This window comes from Lupinus angustifolius, chromosome LG13, assembly GCF_001865875.1.
Source record: "Lupinus angustifolius cultivar Tanjil chromosome LG13, LupAngTanjil_v1.0, whole genome shotgun sequence".
Classification (NCBI taxonomy): Eukaryota; Viridiplantae; Streptophyta; class Magnoliopsida; order Fabales; family Fabaceae; genus Lupinus; species Lupinus angustifolius.
In genome coordinates, this window is record NC_032021.1 from 2,941,119 (window position 1) to 2,947,484 (window position 6,366).

At 31.3% G+C, this 6,366-nt stretch overlaps 1 long non-coding RNA gene across 1 annotated transcript in view; it reads left to right on the plus strand.

Moving 5' to 3' along the window:
- The window catches only part of LOC109325651, a 14,658-nt gene extending 8,505 nt beyond the window's left edge, over positions 1 to 6,153 (plus strand). The window contains exons 2-3 of the long non-coding RNA XR_002105172.1: positions 1,103 to 1,105; positions 6,057 to 6,153. This is a non-coding gene — a long non-coding RNA (uncharacterized LOC109325651). The remainder of the gene's footprint in view (positions 1 to 1,102; positions 1,106 to 6,056) is intronic.

The window sequence follows — 6,366 nt, forward strand, 5'->3', positions numbered from 1 at the left end:
AACTATTTTTCATATCTGAGTGTAATATTTTGAGTAAGTCCACGCCGTCAATGAATTTATGTTCATTAGATGTCTTACTCTCTCTATTTCTCTTCTTTTTCTATTGCTTGCTTTTCGGACGTGTGCTCGTCAGGTAGACAGCTTTGCTCGGATTTGGAGCTACCCGTCCGTGATATTCCAGGATGGGGCATGAGGAGAGGCAGTACCCTAGCTTGGAGTTAGCCACTAGGAGTTGTTTATCATTTTGTGACTTTTGAAACACTGACGACTTCAGCTTGTTCATGTCTTTGTTTAGTGTCTGTTGGCGATGATTAATATTTTCGCCCTTTCTTTTTGGATTTTGTATATGTTAATGGCGATGTAGTTTTCGTCTTTGTTGACTTAGTTTGTATGAACTAAAGATGACTTAACTGTTTATATGCATTGTGTTATTCAGGAAATTGTGAATTATGTTAAGTTATCATTCGATAACGATAAGTTGATTTTCCGCATTTAAGTTACTTAAAGTGATGTCCCAGAAAAAGGAAGGTTTTAAAAGCAAACAATTTTATATCATCAATTCAAAAAAAAAATTACCCATTTTTCCGCAATGTTTTTTAGAAGTATTTTTCGGGGCGTTACATTAACCATCCATAGCAGAAGTTATATCTTTGCTTAACCACTACGGACAGAAGCTACTCATTCAATGCTTAACCATCTATGACAAAAGTTATATCTGAGCTTAACCATCATAAACAGAAGCGAACCAACCATTGATGATAAAAGAGAGAGAACATATCAGAATCTTGATCCTAATGAGATGCTTCTATGATGAATAAAAAAAGAGGGGTAAATGATGAAGAATAAGAAAATGAGGTAATCTTGTATAGGATAAATTGGTCATGGTACTCCGTTCTTGAAGAGCTTGAGGATATCAAGAAGCTAGCTTATGCACTTGAAAAGAATCCTTGACAAAAACACAAACTCCTTTGATATGAATTTGAAGGTTGATGAAGAAGATGATAATGAAGAATTTAGGGCCATATGTTGAAAAGAAACATTGGATGCTGAAGAACAACGCTGGAGCAATCAAAACAATCAAGATAGTCTTGCCACATGCAAGATTGTCACATGTTAGAAACAAGATAACACTAATGAAGGCCATTGAGATGAAAAAGAAAGCACCACCATGTTCTTGATTATTGAAGTTTTCCATGAAATCCTTCATGGAACCATAAGCGGAAGCTATCAAAAGATAATTATGCTCTGATACCATGTTAAAATGTGGTAAAAGCCATGAAAAGAAAGCTTCTTGATGAATCAAGAAGTATATAAAAGAAAGCTTAAAGAAAGAAGAATGAGAAACAAAGATTGATAATATTCTCATTGAATGAATTGAATTGATTGAATAAGAAGTGAGTCAATATAACTTATTTATACAAGAGAAAAAAATAAAAAGAAAGCTTGTAAATCAAGTAACTAATATAAACTTAACTTGTTAATTCCTAACTTTCTAACCAACTATTATCTTCCAAAATAACCTATCATATATCTTTAATAAATAAAGAGACCCAACTCAAATTTGATTTGATTTTTTGTTAGTCATGTTTTAGCCAACTCAACCAGATTTAAGTTGGTGGCGAGTTCGATTTGCTAACAAATTAAAACCAACATTCATAAGTTTTACCCAAACCCTACATCACCTCGTAATAAGAAATATTAAATAATAATAATTTAAAATTAATGTTTATTATAATACAAGATACTTGTCAATATTTGTGTATGCCCCATTAGTATAAAAATTTATATGCAATTAATATATCATCCACTATTTATTTTTATTACTTTTTTAAAATGATAATGATAAATAAATATGAATGATATATTAAAAGTTTATAAAATCTTTACATCATCAATATATACATTTTTCCTCATATTTTATTTTATATCAATAGAAAAGAACATGTAATTTCAACAAGAATGGGTGAGAACATATAAATGCATTGATATTCAATTTAACCTTATCCTTTTTTTAGACAAATGAAACGTCTCAAACGATACATATTAGAAAAATCATAATATATTAATCAATTAATTCATCAAAAGTTACATATGGATATTGATCCAATTGGTACATACATGTAACACTTTAATTTGGATAATAATATACTAGCGGAAATATGTCCATAAACAAAGAATTTTATGGCATTAAACTTTTCATGATGTATATAAATAATACCTCAAATATAAAAATGAAGTAAAATATCATTAACTTAAATTCACACAATAAACTGGACTTCCTCCAAAGAGGATAAGAATAAAGTCTTAAAATACTCTCAAACAAATAAATATCTTCATAGAACATACAAGATAAAATTAGCAAATAAAAATAAACTATCGTCTACGATAGTGGCTTGTTGTGGTTCTTCCATGTGGTACTCAATCATTTCTTAGAAGACCTCAGAAATGTCAAAAACTCATGCATTGTGAGATAAAAATTTCAGTAACACCATAATGGCAAAACCTTTGAAATATGACATTCCTAGCCGTAACAAGTACAGAAAATCTCCATAAGGAACAACAAAAGAGAAATAACAATGCTTTCACTTAATTTTATATTCTACCTCATTACACATAACTTAAATAGAAATAAGAGGAATATAAATAGGACACATTATCATACTTCAATCAATTTGCATATAGCATTACTCGCCTCAAACTCTCACTCCATGATTAAAAGTTTTGCACACAGCATGACTGTTGGAGGTGTATGCCCCTCACCCAGTGCCCTGAGTTCGTAGAAATATCTTACCCTATATCCGGGAATAAGCTTGTCTTCATGCGACTAAGAATTCGGTTGCATGTGCCCAGGCCAATCAATAGATCTATAGATCCCCTTCACCAGTTAACATAATTGGGTTATAGATCTCATTACAATAAACGTAATTGGATATGATTATAAGTAAATAAAAATATAAACATCACATAACAAAATATAACATAATAAACAACATATGTTCAATATCCATCATATAAAAAAAACTAGGAACAATATATAATTTTTTCCATAAACTCTAATATGAGAATATATGCCATTAATTTAGTGTAATAAAACAATAGCCTTTGTTGTATTTATATATGCTTAAAGATGTTCATCAATAGCCTTTGCTGTATTTATATATGCTTAAAGATGTTCATCAATTACAGGTTTAGCAGAAATATTATATACACATATCAATATACTTATAGCATGATTATCTAAAGTAACATTCATTTACTATAATAATAATAATAGTAATATAGGTACCACCAATAATTGCTAATAACACAAGTATAGTACTAATTCTATTTGACTATTATAGCATATAATTCAACTCAATCATTTAAAACATTCGTATGGCAGCAAAACAATATAATTGTAAACAAGGAATTTCAGTATAGAATTAAGAGGGTAAAACGCTAGCCTCATAAACCTTTATAAGCATAAATCTTAATTAATTTGAAAATACAATGCACACATCTGTTTATATAAAGCAAACACAGAATCAAGATAATTGTATATAGAAGTGCAGAGAAAGAAAGTCACATGTGTTTTATTTGCAACAATTTATGATGGAACTATATATAAAAGAATATGTAGTAAAACAAGAAAGGATCCACAAGGTATACACTATAATTAACATCTATCATTCAACCTTTAATTCTTTATGATTCATGGAGTTTTAAGGGGTTTTAGTGTTACCTGATAATGAGTTTATGTAGAAACTTTGTTCATTCCCTTCTCTTCTTAAGTTTCTTTTCCTTCTTTGGTGACGGCTAGGTTTCCCTTTCTTGTTACTCAAATATATAAACAAATCTAATATCTTATTTACTATTAAATAATAACTCTATCCATTTTATTCTCTTAATTGATTATTATTATATTATTCAAATCTTAAATATATTTTAAACTATTAGACAATTTATTTAACTAACAGTACTAGTCACATAAAAAAAATCATTTCATAAAAGCTCAAAATCATACGCACTAATTAACAATAACTCAATTTATTAATTATTATTTTGGAGTGTTACACTAGATTCTCTTTAAGCAATATTTTAGATTTGAGTTTTATGAATAGAAAAATATTCACCGGGAGAGTTAACCTTATATAACTGTAAATATTCATAACTCAGACAAGATTATTTCTAGTGTGAGAAACAAAAAAATATATAAAGTTCTCAACGCTAAGAATAATTAAATTATATTCAATGGATATAGTTTCTGGAGAGTTCAATTAGCTAAGAGACCTCAAATATAACCATACTCTAATATGTACTTATTTTTCTTATGAGTCGGTACACAGGAGGTTGGGTTGACTCGGAATGATGAGTGAGCCAACTCAGACGTGATTATTATTGGCGGGAAATTCCCCCTCAATCATATTTTCCCGCTAGCTCTCTGTCAGTCATTACCGAATAAAACCGTTATTTTAGAGGTCCATTTCGCATTCAATTTATTACATTTCCCCTAACACTAACTTTAACCACATTTTGCTTAAATATTTTAATTATTAAATTGATATCATTTTGTTAGATACTCCTTACGAGTGGTGAAACTGTCAATCATACCATTTTGGAATTTCATGATTGTCAGATATAATATAAAGTATGAATTCAAAATCATACCTAAATCTATGTTATCAAATCTACATCTTTCGTATGTTTTTGGAGAGAATTTTGGTATGATGATATTCTTCAACCAAAATTTGAATTTCTCTTGTGACATTCGTTTTCTCTTTGTTGCGGAGATGTGAAAACTATTTGTGATTTAATGTCTTGAGAATCATAATTGTTTGTTATGTGTTAACCGGTTCCCATCATCCCCTATAAAACCGTTTTGATATCCACTCATTAAACTCATTTCAGTTATCGGTTTTAGAAATCTCACAAATACCAAAAATTACATCATTTATTTTATAAACCAACAATAAATAGTCAATATAATTATATTACCGATATGAATTTCTAACCCCTTTCACTACAACAAATACATCAAGTCAAGTCCCAACTGATTTTTTCAGTACCGCAGCAAAAGAAAAAAGAGAGAGGAAGGAACCAAGGTTGAAACTTGGGACCTATTCAAGTGTTCAACAACTATGGTGTTAAAAAAATAACGTCGGCAAACATATCCTTCCCTTCCTTTTTCTTCATCCACAACCAAACACACACTTTGTCTGTAATAGTACGCCATTTATTACAGAAGCATCTAATTTGAAACCAGCATGATAGATAATCAATGTTTACGCTTATTTAACTAACTCATAGTTAGTTTCAAACAGTTACTAGTTCCAAGTTTGTAGCCATCTTTCTTCAATTGAAAAAAAACACTTCTCTGTTTATCATAGCTTCCCCGCATTCTCTACGAATCAATCTTCGTTTCATGGAGGAGAGAAAAGACCGTTCGCCTATTCCGTCACTGAACTCGTCGCCACCACCGACACCGATTATTCGACGCCGGTGGTAAAGACGGAGAGTCGTCACCACCAGTTTTTCTGGCTCAGCCTCTTGCAAGCACTGAAATGCGGGGAAGGCTTTCTTCCTCTGTTTCAGTCCGTGGAGGATCGAAAACGAAAGGTTTGTTCAGTTAGCAACTTCAATTTATGTTCGCCATTTTTTGTACTTTCAAACTCATTGGCTAACCCCTCCGGTATCAGAAAAAATAAATTCAAGTCTAACTCAGCATGGTCCAGTTTAAAAGTTATTGAATATGTTTGCATTATTTGGTAAATGGTTTGGTCATTTAGTTAGTTTTTAGTTGTTGTTGTTGGACCAGCTGGGAGCCTCTAATCACTGGTATTGGAAGAGTGGAGAGCTACGAGACATTTCGTCTTGAACTAAAACCTTAAGGCATTAGTTCTATGAGTTTTTTCTACTTATAAACTCTTTCACTTTTCTCTACATATATAATATGAGACTTCACACATGAATAAACCAAACAGTTGTTAAGTTAGTTACTTTTCTTTATTATAGTATAAATGTTATTGGTCCACTTTCATAATCAATTACTGTGAAGAAAGTTGTGGACGCGACTTGAGCACAGTAAACCATGCTCCATCAGCCCCTCCAAATGTGCCACCACCAACTCCTCCTTTATATTCCATACCTCCTCCACCATTGCTTCACATTCACACCCTTCTCCATATTCCACAACCTCAATGGTAAGATATATCAACAAAGAAGAAGGGGAAGGAAACAATGCAAGTCGCCATGCATGTGCTGCTTGTAGGCATCTAAAGAAAAAGTGCAAGAAAGATTGTGTTTTTGCTCCTTATTTTCCTACGGAAAAGACCAAACAGTACTTTGTAGTGCACAAGGTTTTTGGGTACAACATCATGACCAAGATGC